The 23,935-nt window shown below is 41.2% G+C and overlaps 1 protein-coding gene and 1 pseudogene across 1 annotated transcript in view; one reads left to right on the top strand and one right to left on the bottom strand.

Annotated features, from left to right (window-relative positions):
- LOC145400982 (putative neural-cadherin 2) overlaps positions 1-23,935 on the bottom strand; it is a 136,566-nt gene that overhangs the window by 104,206 nt on the left and 8,425 nt on the right. The window lies entirely within an intron of this gene.
- On the top strand, positions 23,682-23,790 carry LOC145401180 (5S ribosomal RNA; annotated as a pseudogene).

Raw genomic sequence — 23,935 nt, 5'->3', positions numbered from 1 at the left:
AGAAGAATATTACGGTACCGTCGGGGATTTATTATTATTATTATTATTATTATTATTATTACTATTACTTATCATGATGACTATGAAGATCAAGTGCCAGTTACAGACCGCAAACTCCACCGTGGGAATGCCTTACAAGGAAACCATAAGACGAAGCAGCTGCGTGAGACCTTCTTTGACCAGGCTGGAAATCGCGAACTCTTGAACCCCGGCATACCTGGCCCGACTTGGCGATTTGGCGATTCTGGGCTTCTAAGGACACGGAAGTTGGCGGTCGCTGCTCGGTCGCTTTCCCTGGTATAAGACGTAGTGAGATCTTGCGAAGGAACTTGAAGAACACACGGAAGTTGAAGTCAAAACAGGACAGACCACCATTTCACTGACACCGAAGATAGTTTGAATTGCACCAGGGGACGATGAGGGACCGCTTGGGTGTATAAAGACAAATTTACTTCACAAATAAATATAAATAAATAAATAAAAACGTACCGCCAGAAGCAAAAGTTAGGCGACGCTTCTCTACCGGCTAAGGGAGGTGTTACAAGCAATAATTTTATGCGGTAACTGTGTGAAACAAAAGTATGAAAATGAAGGATACTATGTCGTTTGGAAGGGAGTGAAAAGTATGGATGGCAGGAGACGATGCTACCAGAGGAGTGTAGAACTTTTGCATCAGGCTGTACAATACCGAGAGGGGCACCGGTATGAGTTACAACAATATTATGCGATGGAATTCTTAGGAGCACATGGCCAAGGACTGCAAGGAAAGGGCAACTGCATGATTCAATTGCATGCCAAAAAGATATGCAGAACACCACCAAAAATTTGAGACAGTCACGATGAAAAATGAAACCTCTCTCTCTCTCTCTCTCTCTCTCTCTCTCTCTCTCTCAGACGATTATTCACCTTTTCAGAGCCCCTCCTCCTCGAACTGAAGGGGCTAACAGGGCAGGGACCAGGATAAGGATAAGCAAGTGACTCTTGTGAGGGCGAGAGGGAGGATATGACTGGGTGATGTACTGTATGTGTGTGTGTGTGTGTGTGTGTGTGTGTGTGTGTGTGTGTGTGTGTGTGTGTGTGTGTGTGTGTGTGTGTGTGTGTGTGTGTGAGAGAGAGAGAGAAGATCCAGGAGTCTGACCGGCACGACAACTGAACTTGGATTCTTCTGTTCTCTCTCTCTCTCTCTCTCAAACAAGTGCACAGGAACTTTTATCTCTTGTAGCATATTTGACTGTGTTCCTTAGCAATTTATTTTGTTAACCACGCCTCAGCACTACTTCAATATCAGTATAATCTTAATTAGAAACAAAGAAGAGGATATCAAAGTGTAAAGGCAAAAGAAATCGTTCAAAATTAGCAAAGAAAAGAAAAAAGAAAAAGATAAAGAAGCCTAAATATTTCATGCGATAGACAGCCATTTATCTATTTTTTATTTTCCATATGCTAACGTCTATAATATTCGTGTCTATCAATTTTTATTTTATTCATCTTATCTTTTATCTCGAAGTGAGCGACTCTTGAATTTGACTCTCTGTTATCTTGTTTTTGTTTTTTTCTTGGAGGGAGCAATCATGCGGGTTTCTGGCCTTTGGTTCCTTCTTCACTGCATAAAAAACAAAAACTTATCTTGCCTTTTAACAGTCATCTTATTTTCCTTCTTCTTTTGCTGCTCGCTACCAAAACACACACATCCGTCATACCCCACTTTCAGCAACACATTTTTCCCTTTCTCTTCCCTCTCAACAAGCTTCTGTCTTCTCTTTTGTTGTCAGGATTACCAACAAAAGATGCTGGAATTATTAATCTGTTATTTAAGATTAAGTGACTGTAGTAACTAAATCACCAATGGAAGATAATCAGCTTTATTGCAATATATGGGTTTCTCAGCGTTCAATATCAGTTCAGGATTTTTATTAAAGGTACAGTATACGCAAGGGGACAAAAAAAAAAGCCTTCAAAATGGTAAATTTAAACACACACACACACACATACACACACACACACACACACACACACACACACACACACACACACACATACACACACACGTCGCCCTGTACGTCTGTTTCTTCGTCCCCACTGTGATGAAGCGCCTTGTGTTTCTATTGTACTCTTGCTTTTCCCCATCTCGGCTTAAATGGAGTGTGTGTGTGTGTGTGTGTGTGTGTGTGTGTGTGTGTGTGTGTGTGTGTGTGTGTGTGTGTGTGTGTGTGTGTGTGTGTGTGTGTGTGTGTGTGTGTGTGTGTGTGTGTGTGTGTGTGTGTGTATGTGTGTGTGTGTTGGGAGATGGGGTGGTATGGACAGGTAGGCTATGCCTGGGGGAGCTTTCGTCACAGCCTCCCCTCACAAGATGCAGCGTCAGATAATAGCTAAGGCAGACACTGGGCTTCATGAAATAAGGTGCAAAAAGGATGAAATTCTGAGTCAAGTTAATTTGAAAAGGGTGCACTAATCTACACCTCTTCTCTTCCATCTTTCTGTTTTTTCCACTTTCGATAAAAACTAAAAATTAAAGTAACTGTCTTTTTGTTTTCATCGTGTCTGTTCGTTTGTTTATTTTCCTCTCCATAAAAATGATTGTGTAACCTGAAAGTTAAAAGGCAGGTTATTCCAAAAATCTTGTAGCATGAAATATTACTGTCATGATTACTGAAAGGGAAAAATGTCTGCTGCCTGATTGTGCGTTTCACTGTTCAGAGCTACACACACACACACACACACACACACACACACACACACACACACACAATATCTGTAATCAATGTTCAGCCACTGCTATTGAAGGTTCTAGGTCACCGCCCTCTCACAGCCTCCCACGCATTACTGCCTGTGGACGTTCTGCAATATTGGATATGTAAATCTAAGCACGATAGTTCTTCCAGTGAGGGCACATCCTATTCATTCAGAAGGTTTTAGAGCCCTCTCCTCCCATGCACTGCACATCCATTACATCTCTATTACATTACATATTCAGGCTTGAGGATGTTTGAGAGTAATCTTTCGTTCCTGTACACACAAAATCTGCATAAAACTAGAAAGCACTCAGAGAGCAGATACCTCCGCCAATGCCATTGTCATTAAAAGGGATCCGGATCCGGATCCGACCAAAATTTAATCTGTTCTTTCATGTCCCATGGTCCACCCTTCCACGAAATTTCATTGAAATTCATTGAGAACTTTTGGAGATATTGTGCTGGATACTCGTATCCGTATCCGGATACCCCCCAAAATTCAATCGCTTCTTCCTTGGCCCGTGGACCAACCTTCCACAATATTTCATGGAAATTCTTTGGGAACTTTTGAAGATATCGTCTGGACAAACAGACAGACAAACAAACAAATACAAGTGAATACAGTACATAATTTTCTCCAACTTCGCTGGCGGAGGTAATTAGGACCAAGCCTCTTGTTTGTGAGAGCCTAAGACTCATCCTCCCATTCAGTAACCCCCTTTCATCAGTCTGTGGATACGATGTCTCAGAAACTAAGTCGCTTTGACTGTGCAAGTTTGAAGGCTGCACACATTTAATCTAAGGTTAAAGTTTACACTACTAATTTTCATAACTTAATTTTGGTAAGGCATTCGATAAAACAGCCATCAGTGGATACAATGGTGTCCAACAGTAGACGAACTGATTTTGTTTATGTTTACGTACAAGTGAATAGAGGAAAAGGCAGGAGACGAGAAAAAGACCAAATTTGAGAGACAGAGACAACGAGAAATGAGAGCGAGGCCAAGGCTGTACAAAAAAATAAATCCCAACACAAAGGAGTTCAGCACCACATAACCTTGTTGGCCATTTTGACACCAAGGCCCTCTGTCTGTACCATGGCGGAAAAAAATAATAGTAACAACATCATCAGGTCATGGGAAATTAGGAAATGGGAAAAAAATGTACGTTGATAATGGTTGCCTTGGTTCTGTTTGTCGTGGTTGTGACGCGTGTTAATTATAAAAATGATGCATGGAAGATTGAGTTGGGTTGATGATGATGATGATGATGGTGGTGAATTTCATTAAGTAGGCTATATGAATTAGACGTCTAACTGTCTTTTAGCTGATGGATCTAATGAAGGTAAAGGTTTAATAAATCTACGTAAATCGGTCTGAATCTTGAAAAGGTGGCAGAAGTCTTTTGTATTTAGTTGGAAATATATAAGTAAAGGACAACAGATCAAGTTTATAGGTAATGGAAAAGGAGTGTTGAAATTAAGGGCCTGCAAGAAGACAGAACGGCATTGAAAAAGGTGTTGAAGAGTGACAGACGGAAATTCAGCCTGCCACACTTTCTCACCTTGCCGGGGGTAGCCAAATATTGAATACAGGAAGCTGGTGGATTCAGACCTGTAGTGGATAAGTGCAACTGGAGTGGATGTACTGATAAGACACACGGACCTTACAGTTAATAATGAATCCGGTCCCCACTTTTCTCTCTCTTTATTCCTGCACTATCAAAACACAAAACAACTCTCAAGGAACACACACACACACACACACACACACACACACACACACACACACACACACACACACACACACACACACACACACGTCATTAATTTTGCTTCGGATGAATTTCTAGGTCACAAGTTACACGCAGCATAATAAACACCGTCTCACTGAACCAACCACATTATTAGCACCACAACTATCATCATCACTACATGGGCAGTATAATCACCACCACAACCATCACCACTATCATCGTTACCCCTTCCCTGCCTCCTCCTAAACACCATCACCATCATCATCATCACCACCACCACCACCACCACCACCACCCCTCCCTACATCACCACCACCACCACTACTCACCATTACACCTTGCATACCTCCTCTCCTCACCACCACCACCACTACCACTCATAATCACCACCCCCATCCTCACCTCTCCCTGCCTCACCACCCCCACCACCACCACAGTGCCTCACCACCATTCTTTCTCTCCCCATTGAGCCGTGCCACAAGAATATCCTATGTTCTTATCAGCTCTTCCTCCCCCACCCCACACGCAAAAACACATCCGTCCCCCTGCTCATCCCTTCCCCCACCACACACACATACACACACACACACACACACACACACACACACACACACACACACACACACACAGCACCTCCTTCCCGCTTGTCACTCAGTTCTCCCTGTGGTTAGGCCTCATTTTTTCTATCTCCATTCCACTGTAATTTCTGACCTCAACTCTCCTTACATCTCCTCTTCTTCACCCCTTCACACTCAGGATGCCACTTGTATTTTCCTTCTACCACCAGACGATTTTACTCAGCTTGGGAATGTGCCTTAGTAGCTAATGAAGGGATTAATGAAGGCTAATTATTCAGCCCCTCTTGGGTGAAAAGTCATTCCTGAACTGAAGAAAATTAGTCGTCACAGGCATCAAGTTATAAAGACGTTCTCGACCCGAAAAAGTCAGTGCTGTCATCTTCCTTGTTCTAGCTGCTTTTCCTCAGCTTCCCTTCCTCCCTCCCTCCCTCTCTCTCTCTCTCTCTCTCTGATATTTAGTGCGCTCCTCTCCATTCCTCTCCTCCCTTATCGCCACTAATGCCCGTATTTCTCTTTGGCATCGTCTTAAGGATTGTCAAGGCGGTGGGTAAGAGGCACTTTGGGGTGATTTAAAGATCCCTTACCTTCAGATACTCCATTATTCTTCCTTGCATAAAAAAATAATATTGATACACACTCCTCACCCTCAGATACAGCATTATTTATTCATTTATCAGGCTCATAAATAAAGCACACGTATATCTTTACCTGCCACACCTGTCTCGATCTTAAAATTAATTACAGGTCCATTACTACGGATAATAGTTGGATCAGGTGTAGACAGAGAGGTAATCTGTAAAAGGCTAAAGTTACAGGTCAAAATAATTCTATCTCTATCGGAAGACTATCTCAAACATCAGGTGCGTCTAATCTATGTCTGTACGTATATAGCTACCATTACACCTGATGCTACACTTCACGCGTATACGAGGTTTGTGTTGTGAGTTACGGTACTGAAAAAATTATCAGTAAATATTGAGCATAAAATTCAATTGGCGTTAGTGCGAGGGAGGATCATGTTTTTAGCCACACGCGTTTGGTGAAATAATTTTAGTTTAATATAAAGAAATGTAATGGTCTTCGTCGTTTAAGGTCATACTGTTTTACTGCACTCTTTGCTGTTGCGCCCACATCTCTGATTTTGTCATCAGTCAATCAGTAAGGAAGGAAAGAAGGAAGGAAAGATGGAAGGAAGGAAAGATGGAAGGAAGGAAGGAAGGAAGGAAGGAAGGAAGGAACGAAGGAAAGCAATCAGTCAGTCAGTCTGTCAATAATCAGTCAGTCAATCAGTCAGTTAGTCAGTCAGTCAGTCTGTCAATAATCAGTCAGTCAGTCAGTCAGTCAGTTAGTCACTCAGTCAGTCAGTCAACACACTATTAAAAGATATGTTCATTGGAAATATATTTATGTTCATCGCTCATTTCGGCAGAGCATTAAAAATTGTTTCATGGCGTCATCATATTTTTTCAGTCTATCGCAAAAGTTACAGTGGAAAAAAACATAGCGTTATATGTGTAAGGTGTTTGGTGTGTGTGTGTGTGTGTGTGTGTGTGTGTGTGTGTGTGTGTGTGTGTGTGTGTGTGTGTGTTTATCTTCAATCATTCTCATATTTATTCACACCAATCTCTTTTTTTTCACCTTAATGGTACACACACACACACACACACACACACACACACACACACACACACACAATGCACCGTTCTCAGAAAAAAGGGCAGGCGGTGGCCAAGTGGTAAGAGAAGTTGCCTGCTGTCCTAAGAGATGAGAGTTCGATCCTATTATCAAGATGTTTAATTTGTCTTCTTAAATCAGACTTTGCTGCTTTTCCATAATACCCAATGATGTAAAAAATATATAAATAAATAAATAAAAAACAGGCTTCCGCAATTACCATCACGCTAGTCCTCAATGAGACAACCTGATCGTGTATTCAATATGGACGGTGGGTATTGGCGCTGAAGTGGTGACATGTGAAGGCCTATGGCACGTAAGATGTTTGGATTCAGGAAACTGGCTGTCAAATTGATACCCGGCGTTGAACACACACACACACACACACACACACACACACACACACACACACTGGATAGAACTAAAGGGGAAATAGTAAATCCTCCACTATTATAGCTCCCATATTCTCTCTCTCTCTCTCTCTCTCTCTCTCTCTCTCTCTCCCCCCCCGACTGTAATTTTATGCATGGATACAAAACGCAGATAAAAATAATATTGGAAAAATTACACCAGGTGAGGGAAATATAATATAAAGGGTTAAATGCGGGCAAGCGTTGTTTACCATATGATGCTTACCTGAGTCTAGTGAAAGGTCGCTCTTGCCGACTCCTCAAGGCTTTATCACTACTTAAAGTACTAACACAGTCGTCACAGTGGCTTCGCGGGTGCTCTGTGCGTCTGTAGGTACGGTGAGGAGGCTGGAGGTACGGTGAAGGGGCTGCAGTTACGGTGAATTAACGGTAAATAACATAGCGTCACCTGAACACACTGACCACTCGTATCCAAAGTTCATACTTCGCTCATCTTAGCTCCTCACTACTCGATCACCAATTCCAGCTTCACCAGGTCACTACACTAGTTTCACAGGTGTTTTGTTCGTCTGCAGGTACGAGTTTAGCAGTGAAATGGGTGAAGTTACGGTGAAATATCAGAATGGTAGCACTGGGTCACTTGTTCAAACAGGCTACTCATCCCGCAAGTTGCTGCTTCACTTTGGCACACTCCTCACGGTCATATCACCGTTCCCAGCATCATCACAGTCACCACGCTAGATTCACGAGACCTTTATGCGTCTTTGGGTACAGTTACAGCTGCGAAATATTTGTAGTTACGGAGAAATAGCGGTAAATATCACGGCGTCACGAAGATAACCCCCCGCCTCTACCGTTGTAAGAGTAACGGACATTCCTCGAACCGGGTTATACTTATATTGTTTTTGCGTTCCTTCTCGCCATCAAATCCACTGAATATTGTAGAAAAAAATATCTCTCCAAGTTCCATTGATATTTATAAGGCTGATTATTAATATTTCCCACGATTTAGAGTACCTGTTGTGTGGATAAGACGGGATGTTTTGGATCATCCCGTAATGAAGATTGTTTATCTCCCTTGTTTACCTCTCCCTGCCGCTCCTCAACCCTCCTTACCCTACAGGCACCAGCCCTCCCTCACCCTACTCCTTCCTTAGGTACTTCATATTATTATTATTATTATTATTATTATTATTATTATTAAGATATAGCTACTAAACCCCTACAGTTCGAAATATTTACCTGAGATTAATAAAATCGTCTAGTGGCGGCAAGAACAGACAAACCGTCTGGGAGGGGTTTATGCACTACATCTCCCTTTCATTTCTCTCTTGCCCTTAGTTTACTATCCTTTTCATATTATATTTCATTTCTATGTCTTCTTTGTAAAATGTTCTTTCTCACACAATATTCTTTCAAATCCCTGAGCCCACCCTTCTGTCTGTCTGTCTGTCTGTCTGTCTGTCTCTCTCTCTCTCTCTCTCTCTCTCTCTAACCGTCCGTAATTTATGCATGGACACAAAACACAGGCAAATGTAATACCGGGACAATTACATCAGCGTGGGGGGGGCGGGAAATATAATCCAGTTACGAGGAAATATGCTCCACCACAGAGAGAGAGAGAGAGAGAGAGAAGGGGAAAAGGGAAAAATCAGGGTAAAGATTTCATGGTTTTTCCGCGCTTTTAAGCATATGTTTATGGTGCTACGTGTTTCCGCCTTGCTATTTTCCTGTATTTAGCAGAGTATTGGCCATTTCAGTTCCGCATACAGGTTCGCTAAAATACAATGATGCGTCTGGTGGCAGGGTAGGTAGCGCCAGAGTCCACAAGTCCTCTGGATCTGGGTTCACTCTCACCCTCAGACGGACACATAAAAGCATGGAGTTGTTGTTGAGTAACCTTGGTCTGTCTCGCCGAGTAGACCCATGAACCACAGGCAAGCAACCACCCCTCCAATGTTCCTTTGTGGCAGACAGCGCCTCACCACAGCAAGGCGCGGGGAAAAGTGTGGAAGTTTGGTTCCCCGACGGACGCCGCATGTCTCTCCACACAGGGAACCATAAGGCTTATCACCCTATGTAGAGCCACCTGAAGTGGAAGGAACAGCAATACAAGCGACAGAAGGGATGGGAGAAATAGGATGAGAAGAGAGCAGATTGAAAAAGGTTGAAAAAGTAGATAGCACTTCATCAGGTGAGTGGATGGTATGTCACCTCATTTGTTCAAACGATGGCATTCTTTAGAGGTGCCTTCAATGATACATGAAAAATCACCCACAAATGCACTCGCCCAACACAGATTTCCACCACAAACACACTCACTCTAAAACAGATTTCCCTTTGCACTTCTTGTAGTATTAGTACAGTACACACACACATACATACATACATAAATACATACGTACATACATATATACATACATACATACATATACTTTCACATACACTACACACTTTACTATATTCATTACGTGTGTGTGTGTGTGTGTGTGTGTGTGTGTGTGTGTGTAATTTCCTCTCTCATTTCCATTTTTCCCCTTTATCACGCCTCCCCTTCCATCGCTCATCGCTCATCTCCGCAACTCACTCACTCCCCTCAAATCTCCGTTTCCCATCCATTTCCCCTTTCCTCCTTTTTCCTGCCTCCCCTCACCCCCTCCCCCATGTGCCCTCCCCACGAGTGTATGGTTTTGATCTAGGGTTGCATCAGACAGGCAATGGACGAGAGATGGTGATGTAAACTCGAAACACACACACACACACTCTCTCTCTCTCTCTCTCTCTCTCTCACACACACACACACACACACACACACACACACACACACACACACACACACACACACAAGATTTCGAATTAGCTCACCTTGTACGATTATTATTATTATTTTTTTTTTTTGGCACCTTTTCCATTCACCTTTTTAATGGCTCTGGTTAGGGGCGCCTCCACGTGGTGGCATTAATATGACTGGGTGATGGAGCTGCCTGATTATACAAACGTGCCTCGGTTATTTCCCTACCCCCCAAAAAAACTGGAGTGGAGAAGGAGGAGGGCAACTTCAGCCTGCAGTCCACTGGGTTCACGTTCAGATGAGCCTGAGGTTGCAACTACTACTACTACTACTATTACTCCAACTACTACCCCTCCTCCAACTACTACTGCCACTACTCCAACTACTACTCCTCCAACTACTACTTCTCCTCCAACTACTTCTCCAAGTACTGCTCCTCCAACTACTCCTCCTCCTCCAGCTACTACTCCAACTACTACTCCTCCAACTACTTCTCCAAGTACTACTCCTTCTCCTGCTACTACTCCTCCAACTACTACTTCACCTTCAACTACTACTCCTACTCCAACTACTACTCCTCCAACTTCTCCAACTACTACTCCTCCTCCAACTCCTCCTCCTCCAACTACTCCTCCTCCAACTACTACTCCTCCAACTACTACTCCTCCAACTACTACTCCTCCAACTCCTCCTCCTCCAACTACTACTCCTCCAACTACTACTCCTCCAACTCCTCCTCCTCCAACTACTACTCCTCCAACTACTACTCCTCCTCCAACTACTACTCCTCCAACTCCTCCTCCTCCAACTAATACTCCTCCAACTACTACTCCTCCAACTACTACTCTTCCAACTCCTCCTCCTCCAACTACTACTCCTCCAACTACTACTCCTTCTCCAACTACTCCTCCTCCAACTACTACTCCTCCAACTCCTCCTCCTCCAACTACTCCTCCTCCAACTCCTCCTCCTCCAACTACTACTCCTCCAACTACTACTCCTCCAACTACTCCTCCTCCAACTACTACTCCTCCAACTCCTCCTCCTCCAACTACTACTCCTCCAACTACTACTTCTCCAACTCCTCCTCCAACTACTACTCCTCCAACTACTACTCCTCCAACTACTACTTCTCCAACTCCTCCTTCAACTACTACTCCTCCAACTACTACTCCTTCAACTACTCCTTCACCTCTGATACACTGACTTATTTTTTTTTTATTCTCATCTCCATGCGATTTCTTTCAGTTTAGAATAGATTTTGGAATTTTACTTTTGGAGCACCACTCACTTTTTTTTTTTTTTATGTGTCCGACTCTGAGCATAGGCTTCACAGCCTGCTATCAGGGCCCAGCAGTCCTCCTATATACCATACACCTCTACATGTCACCACTTCGGCGCTAACACCCACCGTCCATATTGAATACATGCTAGGGCTGTTTCATACAGGACTGGTGTATTGGTATTAGCGGGGGTATTTTTACGACATGTCGGCGGGTCTCCTGGTAGATCAGTAAAGCCTGATTTAATGAATTTCAAATCCTTAAACTGTTCCCTGCCTCAGCTGGGATTCGAACCTGGGTCCGTTAGGACTGCAGGCCATCTCTCTACCGATTGAGCCACCGCCTACTTCTTCCTTAGCCTTTAACTTTCTTTTTCTGTGCCTGCCCTCCTCTCTTCCTATTTCTCCCATCTTTCCTGTCACTACTTCATGCTTTTCTTTCCGTTACAGGTGGCTTTACAATGAGTGACAAGCCAAATGGTTTCCTGTAAGCCAAGAAACCATTTACAACGCTGGGTGGTAACCATATAACCAAACCATACGTGCTCCCTACGTGTCAAGTGGGTTGGTGGAGGGTTAGTGCCCCTTCTTGTAAAACAAATAACTCGGAGTCAAATGGCCACCCCTTACGGGATTATGGCGTCTGGCAATAGATAGATAGACAGATAGAATTTTGGAGCAACCATGGATTTTTTCAGCTTAGGAGTGATATGAAAATTAGATTCGGTTGATATGGATTTATTTAACCACTTCATTACAAGGCGTGGGATTAAAGCTGAAGATATGGGTAGTAGCAGTAATAATAATAATAATAATAATAATAATAATAATAATAAATAATAATAATAATAATAATAATAATAATGATGATGATGATAATAAAAGTAGTAGTAGTAGCAGTAATAATAATAATAATAATAATAATAATAAATAATAATAATAATAATAATAATAATAATAATAATGATGATGATGATAATAAAAGTAGTAGTAGTAGCAGTAGTAGTAGTAGTAGTAATAGTGGTAGCAGTAGTAGTAGTGGTAGTAGTAGTAGTAGTAGTAGTAGTAATTTGTCTTCCTTTCCCCCTTTTTTGTAGCCATTCGTCAAGTTTTCTTTTTCAAAACATAGCGTCTTTGATTTAGCAACTCAAAATGACCTATTGTTCCATCTCAAAGACAATTTCAAGACACAGTAAGGTAAATTCTGGTGAAAATCAAGATCGCAAACATGGATCTTATTTACAAACCCGTAGTAAGCTTAATCTTGCATAAAATTACCCATATAAACGTCTTTCTTCACTCACACAACCACCAAAATCAATCGAAAAGCGGATGGGATAGTGAAAAAAGAAGTGATTTTCCCATAGACTTTCACGGCCATCTGTTTAGCGTAATAGTTAACCCAGCCATTTTATTACACCCGCGCCCACGAAGCGAGAGGGTTTGTTTTCTTCGACGTGTGTGTGTGTGTGTGTGTGTGTGTGTGTGTGTGTGTGTGTGTGTGTGTGTGTGTGTGTGTGTGTGTGTGTGTGTGTGTGTGTGTGTGTGTTTTATGCTACAGTATTGTCCCCAGCCACTGGAAAATGTTGGCAAAGTTTGGTGACAGGCGGGTAGGGAAGGACTGCATCTTATCTCCAGGCCTTGACAGCAGGAGATAAGGGGATGGGGAGGAAAGGAAGCATGCGAGAGAGAGAGAGAGAGAGAGAGAATACAACTTTCACAATCCTTCGTAAATGAGTCACCATTTGGAAAACACTGATGATATAATTCTTTTTTTAAATTATATTTTGAACTAATAATTATAGATATGTTTGTTAGTAATTAGCACATATAAAGCAGTTTCGTAATTAATTTCGTAAAATGGCGGGGGACAGAGCGACATGGAGGCGATTTGTTTGTGGCTACCCCTTACGGGATTAAGGCGTCTGGCAATAGATAGGTAGATAGTAATTAATGATACTAGGCGTCAGAATACCTTAGATAAGATTAAGTAAATATATATCCATCATCCGCGGTGCCGATGCTAAGTTACCTGCGCGTTAATTGAGTCACCTGCATCTCACCTGCTTTGGAAAGGTGTGTAGCTCTAATTACGCACCTTTCGCCTGTCGTTTAATGTATTTTCGCCTGTTTAGAATGGACCTTGACTTTGGCTGTCTTTTGTATTGCTTTTTCTTTTCTTGGAAGGAACATTTTGCGGGCTCAGCCTTTGGTTCCTTCTTCCTCGCATAAAAAAAGAGGTTAAATATTAATCTTCAAATCTGAGTATCCAATTTTTGAGTATATTGTAAACTGTGAAAACAGGGGGGGAGGAGGGGGTGTATTTTCTTTCTACATCCTCATTTCCTCCTCTCAGTAACGAGCGCAGTGACGGTACTGCAGTGGTGGGGTGGAGATGACGTGAAATGATGGGGAGTCCGGGGGTCTATTCAGTGCCTGGGTGGAGAGGTGAGTGGCAGGGTGGATGCAGGGTGGAATTATAAGGCTTTGTGGGTGGTGTGGAGGGTGGGTGGCAGGAGCGCACATGAATAGCCTGCCAGGGGTACGAGGTCTAACCCAATGAGTCTGTGAGTAAGAAAAAACAAGATTATCAGGAAAAATGGGAGTTAATTTTACTGATATAGGTAAAAAGTATTCAGATATTCGACGCTTGACAGAGTTACCCCTGAAAAATAAATAAATAAAAGAAAGAAGTGAATGAAAGACAGTCAATCAATCAACCAAACAATCAATCAAAAAATGAAAGTTGATTAATACAAAGACTCCTCGAGGCTGTATAAATATCTCAAAAGGAGCAACAAGGAAAAAAAAATACCATCTTGCAAAGGAAATAATCATGTAGAAGACAAACAACAGTAATAATAATAATAATAATAATAATAATAATAATAATAATAATAACAACAACAACAACAACAACAATAATAATAATAATAATAATAATAATAAAATACAAAATTCATGAAGGTAATAACTGTATAACAAGAGACAGAAATAATAGTAAGGTCCATCACAAATTCAGAATCATTTAATTTCGCGATGTCTGGAATTATTGCATATTAAAATTTCGATTGGCCATAGGCAGAGCGAAATACAGACTGAGAATATGTTTAACTTTGGCATTAGAGAGTAGGACTAAAAGGTGTGTGTGTGTGTGTGTGTGTGTGTGTGTGTGTGAGAGAGAGAGAGAGAGAATAAGCTGCCCCGCACACGCCACTCCAGCAGTACAAACAGCCCCTGAGAGGAAGGTCTGTTCGCCTGGATGGTCGCCTGGAGGAGGAAGGTGCCCTCTGCCTGCCATATACCGAGGATAGGGTCAACTACAAGTGCCCAGATACAAATACGGACACAAATACGTTAATTTCTTTGCAGCCAATTACAAACACAGTAACAAATAAACTTCTAAATCATCAAATACAAACAAAATACAAATATGAACTTCAAATACAAATAAAATACAAATACAGGTATCGTACTAACAAATGCAAATATTAAACTTACAAATACCTATGCATTCCTGTGACAATAATTCCACTCAGCGATGTACTGGCTAGGGTCAGAACTAGGCTGCTTAGGTGCAAGACATCTCAATACAGTACTAGACATCTTGGCTTGACGAGTGACTGCTGGCCTCTGGTGCTGATCTGTCTCTCAGTCACTCATCATAGGCTAACAGGTTTGAAACACGTTCTGACAAGTATAGTACTGTACATTATCCCGAATGAGAGTGGTAGACAAGATGCCAACCATGCCAACTTTTATTTAGGAAGAAAAGTAAAATTCACTATTGGCAGTGATTTTATCACAATGGCATGTAAAATTAGCAGTTTTATATGAGTGTATCTGACTGAATTTGAAGCAAATATGGCAAATACAAGGCACAAATACAAATATAAATATGCAACTTTTAAAATTCTCAAATACAAATAAAATACAAATATTGATTTTTGTGTATTTGCAAATACAAATACAAATAAGTATTTGACCCTATCCCTGCCATATACTCTCTCTCTCTCTCTCTCATCACAGTTTGCTACAACGAAGGCTACTGAGACTACTGCTACACGATGTGACAGGTATGCAAAAACACTGCACCTTTAAACCAAGTACTTCAGTCATCAAAACAATCAGGTGAGTGGATGGGTTTCGCACACCTGTAAATGATTAGCGTGCGAGAGATGATGGCAATTAGGAAGTTTTACAGGACTGACGCACGCCCTTGAGGATAATTAGTAAGCGTCCTGGCTAATTATGCTAATGTTGCGTTAATCTTAGCGCAGTGCTCATGTAAACTGCTGCTTACCCACCGTCTTTAAGAATCACTATTAAGGAACTTGCGGTGAAAACTTAAGGAAGGTGGCGGAGGCAAGGGAGGAGAGAAAGTTATGGAGGGAAGAAAAGGTAGATATATACAGAAGATAAGCAGAATAAAATGAAGACATTAGGAGTGACACGAAAAAGTAGTATTGCAGTTACCTTGACCTGAAATGATATAATTCTTGCAATATATATATATATATATATATATATATATATATATATATATATATATTATATGTTGGATGAGTGTGTGAGGAAGATAGGCATGTAAGTTGGTGAGGCTAAGGGACTGACAAAGAGATCGAGGTGGATGGATGAATATTGTGCGGAGCGCATAACCAGGGATTTGGTACCCCTTTTTAACGTGACAACGTTCGGATTGGCTCTGTCAGATAGTATATGTGAAGGAGCAGAACGTGGTGGATTTTTTGTTTGGGGGGGAGGGGGGAGCTATCTGATGGAGCCAGAACTTCGAGGACTTGAATGTGAATGACAGCGTGGCCTATTGAATTGGCCAAACCAAACTGATACGAATCCGGCAGAAGTATTCTTGGTATTATTTTTGTTATTATTATCGAAATAAAGACCGTCCTCGAGTATCTCCGAAGCGAGGTCAGGAGCAGTCTTAATGCAGCTGATACTTGCTTGGAGAGACTGAAAATGGTCAACAAGGACAAGTCAGTGGTAAATTTCATGCCACTAGCCCTGATACATAAAATCATGGTGTAGGAGGCTAATAATATTAATTTATATAGTCAGGGTGCACAGATAAGGGCCATGATCTTTTCACCATTATGTTTTTTTACGGCGACACTAGTATTTCGGTTCTATGTAGCCAGACAGTGTTCGTGGACGGAAATGAAACTACTCTTAATGTGCTTGGACGAGAAAAATGCCCCCCTTTTTTTTTTTTTTTCTTACGTACTACGTCTTCTGGACCAACTCTTACTGAATACTGTATATCTTGTTAACTTCTGACTTGGAAATTTTGAGGGAGACGCCGCGTACCGTGTTTTCAAGGCTTACATTAATTTTCCTTTCAACATCGCGGTGAATCCAAGTTCTAGTTTTTGCAGGAAGAATAAGAAAAGGATAGCAAATTCTTCCTGCTTCTCTTATTATATCTAAAAATAAAAGCAGACCAGTGTTAGGACAGGAAATCAACCGTAAATATGTCTGATAAAACCGTCCTTCCGACATGGGGATTTATTCAGTCATAGTTTACCCTTGAACCAGTCAGGGACCATCTTCGTTTTCTCTGGATGTGAAAGTTGGCATCGACATAGAAGAAAATGGAGTTCCCAGCACAGACAATGAGGAACTGAATTTCAAATGCTTTCTAAATAACACCTATTTTTAGTTTGGAGGAGGGAACTTAGGGAAGCACTTTTGCATCTGAAACATGTGATAAGAAAAAAGAGATCATTGCAAAGGAAATTACTGTTGTCAAACGTTTAGCAGTATTATAACGTCTAGGAGTGTATTTTATTCTTGCTACTCTTTTTGTTGTTGTGTGTGTAATTCACCGGGTCGGTCAGGATCACTTGATGGTCATGATCGTCAGCTTTTACCCTCCCGGAAGGGAGCTGAGAGCTCATATTGTCCGATCTAGGGGCAAGGCTGTGACCTTCACACACGCACACACCCATCCCCTTGCTCAAGTGGGACAGTAACCACCCGCTTCGTCATTGAAACTTTTAGCATCCCGAGCAAGGCACAAACCCCCATCATAACAGGTGCAAAGCGAGAGCGTTACCACTGAGCCGGCGAGCCTGTGTGTGTGTGTGTGTGTGTGTGTGTGTGTGTGTGTGTGTGTGTGTGTAATGGTCGAGTTAGTGGTATTACTGAGGTGGTGTGAGCCTGGTATCACAACGCCTTCCCCAATACCTCATTTCCCCTTCGATACGGGCGTGGACTGGGGGGGGGGAGGGATGAACCCTGGGATGGGGATGGGGATGGGCTTAGATGGCGGAAGTAGTGGGGGGGGGGTTGTTACTGAGGGGGACGTCCAAAGGTGGTGATAACTCTATAACCAGTAACACATCAGTAAAAAAATATATACAAACACTTTTAACATACACATAAGTTTTAATGCACACACATGAAAGTACTTTAACACACACACACACACACACACACACACACACACACACACACACACACAGAGCATAACAGTATACAAAATGCTGTGTGATAAATGTTAGTATATCTGCATAAATTACATTAATTTTATTGTACTGTTACGACTGTGTGTGTGTGTGTGTGTGTGTGTGTGTGTGTGTGTGTGTGTGTGTGTGTGTGTTTGTGTGTGTGTATGTACCGTATGTATGTATGTGTGTGTGTGTGTGTGTTTATACCGTATGTATGTATGTGTGCGTGCGTGTGCGTGTGTGCGTGCGCGCGCGTGTGTGTGTGTGTGTGTGTGTGTGTGTGTGTGTGTGTGTGTGTGTGTGTGTGTGTGAAGGGAGAGGCGCAGGATGCCGAGAATGAAGAATTAAATTGTGGTGGTGGGAGCAGCATTCTTCACCACCTGCCACAGCCACACTAAAGCTGAGGTGTGTGTGTGTGTGTGTGTGTGTGTGTGTGTGTGTGTGTGTGTGTGTGTGTGTGTGTTAAATAACTTAATGTTAAGAGAAAAACATATGTGAAACGTCGGAGAATCGGAGTGTCATGCGTTGGGACAGTGGAGGCGATTTGTTTGTGGCTACTCTTTCTGGGATTAAGGCGTCTGGCTGTAGGTAGATAAATAGATAGATAGATAGATAGATGAATGGATAGACAGACAGATAGAGAGACAATTTAGATATAAGACGGAGACAGACAAACAGAAGGACAGACAGACACACAGATAGACAGAAAGAGAGAAAGAAAGACAGACAGACAGATATAGCTAAACAGATAGATAGACAAGGATAGAAAACAGATAGACAGAAAGTAAAGCACAGACTGAAATAAACAAACGAACAAATGCAGCTTCTAAATTACTGCAGTTTTATATAAAGAAAAAAAAAACACGAAAAAAAGAATCGGAAAAATGGACTCTTGAAAATCGGTGTGTGTTCTGCGTAGAGTTTTTGTCGGAGAAGAGAAGTTAGGGGCGAAGTTAGAGGCAGAGTTACTGTGGGTGGATGGCGGTGCTGCCCGAGAGTGAACGATGGTAACTTTGTCCATGTAAGAGGTGATAATGAGGACGCGGTGTCGTTAACGGGGTGAGAGACAGAAAGAGAGAGAGAGAGAGAGAGAGTACAGAACATACACCATTCAGGGATTCGGCGCCCCTTTATGACATACAGCGCCTCACTAGGATCGAACCAGGATCCTTCTCGATGGTGGGATGCTGGGAGATATGAGGTTTGGCTCCTGGGTGGACGATGTAGCTGCTTTTGTTCATATTTGGATCAAATTTGGTGGACAAGTTGAGGGTCAGGGAAGAATAAAATAAAAATTGAAAGGGTTAATCGAAGGTAAAGATCACAGGGCAAAATCAAATGTATGGTTCTTAAACTTATTGCTGAGGGAGGATGTGGCGCTGTGTGTGCTTCTTATTGTTTATTATTATTATTATTATTATTATTATTATTATTATTATTATTATTATACACACTGAGTAACCACGTCGCTGAAGGGCAAATAGGAATGAAGAAAATATTACAAGCAAATATAAATGGTAAATACAAGTTGAAAATGGCCGAATAATTGTTGATACAGTACAGGAGTGAATGGATTTATGTTAATATTATCTACGCTAGCATTATACTCTCTAAGCGTCCATATTAGTACACGAAAAATGTGCCGCAGAAAGTGTTCAGTTGTTCAGGTTGAAAGCCAGTTGGTTTTTGAATCGTAGTGGAATTAATTGCGTTCGTGGTTCGTAGTTTGGTAGGATTCATCTAGGTGTTTATGTGTTGTTGTCTGTTTTACCCTTGTTTTATCGTTAGTTGTTGCATGGAGCTGTATATTGATTTTTATTTTTATCGGAGTCGTATGTTTATCAAGTTTTAAATCTTGACTATCTCAAATATAGGACCAAGCTGTAAAACAAATAAAATCGACATATACAATCGCAACTCATGGGTAAACAGTTTCATTTTCTCCATCTGCTTCACGACTTTCGTTTTTCCTTTGTCTTTCGTCACCCTCTCTTCGTTTCTTTCCCTTTGATGCTTCAGGTGTGTCGGGACTGTCCCCAGCAGCGTACAGTACTCCCACTTCTGCTTCATCTGCTGCATTCAGTTTAATAATAATAGAAATACTGTAATAATAATAATAATAATAATAATCTGAAGTGGGGATAAGGAAGAGAGGTAGGGTAAGGAGTGACGACGCGCGGCAGGGAGGGGTAAACAAGGGAGGTAAACAATCTTCATTACGGGATGATTCAAAATATCCCATCTTATCCTCACATATGGTCCTCTAAATCGTGGGAAAAATTACGAATCAACCTTATAGATAAAAATGGAACTTGGATAGGCATTTTTTTCTATAAATTTCAGTGGATTTGATAGCGAGAAGGGATGTAAAAAATTGTAACCTGTACCGAGGACTGTCCGTAACTGGCAACTGGGGGATCACGTGGGTACAGAGCATCAGTGTTACTATTACAGTAGAAGTGCGTATGTCGTCGAAGTGAAGCTGTGATATTTACCGCTGTTTCTCCGTAACTACAAACATTTCGTCGCTGTAACTGTACCCGAAGACGCATAAAGGACTCGTGAATCTAGTGTGGTGACTGTGATGATGCTGGGAACGGTGATATGACTGAGGAGTGTCAAAGTGAAGCAGAAACTTGCGCGATGAGTAGTCGGTTTGAACAAGTGACGCAGTGCTACCATTCTTAAATTTCACCGTAACTACACCCATTTCACGGCTAAACTCGCACCTGCAGACGAACAAAACACTCGTGAAACTAGTGTAGTGACCTGGTGACGCTGGAAGTGGTGATTGAGCAGTGAGGAGCTAAGATGAGCGAAGCATAAACTTTGGATACGCGTGGTCAGTGTGTTCAGGTGACCCTGTGTTATTTACAGTTAATTCACCGTAACTGCAGCCTCCTTACCGTAACAGCAGCCTCTTCACCGTACCCACAGACGCACAGAGCACCCGTGAAGCCACTGTGACGACTGTGATGATACTAGAAGTTGTGATCAAGCCGCGCGGAGTCGATAAGAGCGAAGCACCTTCCTCCAGACCAACAGGTAAGCGTCATTAAGGTAATTCAATCAGCTCTTGCCCGCACCTAACCCCGTACCTGCGTGACCGTTATTTTTAAATGTCGTCTCCGCCTTTTCTATCTTTTCATTTTCTTTATTTATTCTTTTTTCTTTGTTTCTTCTATCATCGTCTTCTTTCTTTTCCTCCTTTCTTTTTCATTATTTATTTATTTATTTTTCTATTATTTTCTCTTTATTCTTTTCTTTCTGTTTTCTGCTACTATCGTCTTATTCTTTTTTTCTTTCCCCTTTTTTCTTGTTTTTTCTTTTATCTTTTCTCTCCTTTTTTCCTCTTTTTGTGTCTACTTCCTCTTATTTTCTGTTTTCCTCTTTCTTTCGTCCTCATTTCTACGTTCTTCTTTATACCCTTCTTTTTTCTTATTTTTTGTCTTTCTTTTCCTCTTTTCTTTATACTTTTTCTTTTTTTCTTTCCTTTTTTTCCTTTTTTCCCCTTTCGCTGTCATTTGCATTCCCATTCTTTTTCTTTTCCCTCGTTTTCTTCTTCCCCTTATATTTTTCTTCCTTTTTCCTCCTACTTTTCTTTTTCCTTCTTTTTTCTGTATTCCTTCCTTTACTTCCCTTCTTTTTTCTGTATTCCTTCCTTTACTTCCCTTCTTTTTTCTTTTCCTTCCTTCTTCCTTTTTCATATTTCATCCTTCGTTTTATGTTTTTCTTCCTTTTTCTTCCATTTTCTTTTTATTTTTCCTATTTTCTTTTCCTTTTTCCCTTTCATATTTCTTCCATACTTCATTTTCCTTCTTTTTTATTTCTTCCTTTTTCCTTCCTTTTTTTTCGTCTTTGTTTTTCTTCCCTTTAATTTTTTCCTTTTTCCTTTATTCCTTCTTTTATATCATCCTTTTTTATTTTTTATATCTTCCTACTTCTTTTTTATTTTTTATTTTCCTTCATCTTATTTCTTCTCTTTTCTTATTTCATCTTTTCTCCCTTATTCCTTCTTTACCTCTGTCTTTTCTTTCTTTCTTTTTGCTTTTTTTCTTATGTTTTTCTTTTTCCTCCTCCTCCTCCTCCTCCTGTTATTATTATTTGTTTATTATTATTATTATTATTATTATTATTATTATTGCTGCATCCGGACGATTTTATTCAGCATAGGGGCATATTGTGGATATTGATTTTATTTTTAATCGATTTTACTGGAGTGTATGTGACTTCCTTCAAGACGATTTTATTCAGCTTAGACTTTTTGGTGTACTATTATTATTGTCATTATTATTATTATTATTATTATTATTATTATTATTATTATTATTATTGTTGGTAACTATAGAGTAGTAGTAATTGTAGTAGTAATAGTTGTTGTTGTTGTTATTGTACTTAGAAGGAAGTAGGATAGGTCATGGGAGTGAAGAGGTTAACCTGGATTGACCTAGAATGAAATGTCGATACAGGAAAAAAATCAAACCCACTTTTGTCTCAACACCCGCTACGCAGCTCGAAGGGGGTCATGTGTTTGGTTCAGTTTGTCTGCATTTTTCTGTGTGTCTGTCTGTCTATCCTTTGTCAGTCTGTTTTTCTTGTTGTCTGTCCGCATTTCCTTTTGTCTGTCTGTCCTTTTCACTATGTTGTTTGTCTGTCTGTTTTTCCTTTTCTCTGTCTGCCTGTTAGCAAGATTATGTTAAAAATGCGGAATGGAATTACACCAAAATTTGCATGATGATTAAGGACCATCAAGGGTACGGGTGATTAGGGTGAAATAGGTCTGAGGTCAAAGGTTAGCTTATACGGTTTTCAAGCGATTTTGCCCAAACTTGGTGGAGAGGTTGAGGGACAGGGAGAGGAAAGGATGTCTGTCTGTCAATGTCTTTTTTCCTTTTGTCCTTCTGTCTGTCTGTCTGTCTGTTTTTCCTTTTGTCTGCCGCTGTCAGTCTTTGTCTCTTTCTTTGTCTGTCTGTCTGTTTTTCCTTTTGTTTGCCGCTGTCAGTCTTTGTCTCTTTCTTTGTCTGTCTGTCTGTTTTCCCTTTTGTCTCTGTCTCTGTTTCAAAAAACGCCAGACGATTTTATTCAGTTGTTAGTGAGTCATAGGAGCCGGAGATGTTAGTTCTCTCTCTCTCTCTCTCTCTCTCTCTCTCTCTCTCTCTCTCTCTCTCTTGTCCATTACTCTTCACTCCCTCTCGCCTCTTGTCTCTCTCCTGACATTGCAGAGAATGGAGAAGAGAGATGGATGGAGAGAGAGAGAGAGAGAGAAACACAGACGTTATAAATGGAGAGAGAAAGCGAAAAACTAGTGATATATAGACGGATGAACAGAGAAAGAGAGAGAGAGAGAGAGAGAGAGAGAGGTCGTTAATGAAGAGGGAAAGAAATATGACTCTCACGGTTTCTCTCTCAAAGGTGCCCAGTCAGGTTGTTATAGACTTATTTATATCCAGGTTACACAATAGGCTCAGAAGGGATGTATAGAGGGAGGCTACGACACAGGATGCGGCGTCAGGCGATAGATAGTTGGGTAGATAGATAGGTAGAGATATGAATGTGGCTTGATGGATGGATAGGTAGATAGATAGATAGACAGACAGACAGACAGATAGATAAGTAGGTAGATAGATACATAGATAATAGATAGATGGATGGATAGATAGAAAAATAGATAATATATGGATGGATAGATAGATAGCGAGATTGATAGATAGATAGATTAATAAATAGGTAGGTAGATATATAGGTAAATAGATAATAGATGGATGAGTAGACAGATGGATAGACATAGGTAGATAGATCGATACATAATATAAGGATGGATGGATAGATAGATAGATCAATAGGTAGACAGACAGATAGATAGACTGAAATAGGCAAGAGTTTCGACCTGAAGAGTGTCCAAGTCGGGCGTAAAATGTTAACTCCTCACAATAACCTCAACATTAAACATTCACAGTAAACATTCTCGATACTGGGCAATTAAGACGCTTTGTAAATACCACCTATTTTTCACGTTTACCTCCGTCTTGCCAACGGCCATACCACGTTGAGTACACTGCTTCCCGTCCGATCAGCGAAGTTAAGCAACGTTGGGTCTGGTTAGTACTTGGATGAGTGAACACCAGATGCTGTTGGCATCCCTACGTGTCAAGTGGGGTTGGTGGAGGATTAGTGCCCCTCCCTGTAAAACAATTAACTCTGAGCCCTTGGCCACCCCGTCTGGGATACATGGCGTCTGGCAATGAATGAATGAATGAACCTCCGTCTACAGTGAGGGGCAAA

Source organism: Coenobita brevimanus, chromosome 54 (genome assembly GCF_032717465.1).
Source record: "Coenobita brevimanus isolate Jiangsu-jjx chromosome 54, ASM3271746v2, whole genome shotgun sequence".
Lineage (NCBI taxonomy): Eukaryota > Metazoa > Arthropoda > Malacostraca > Decapoda > Coenobitidae > Coenobita > Coenobita brevimanus.
The sequence above is the reverse complement of the archived record's forward strand: the minus strand, read 5'-3'. Positions and strand labels throughout refer to the sequence as shown.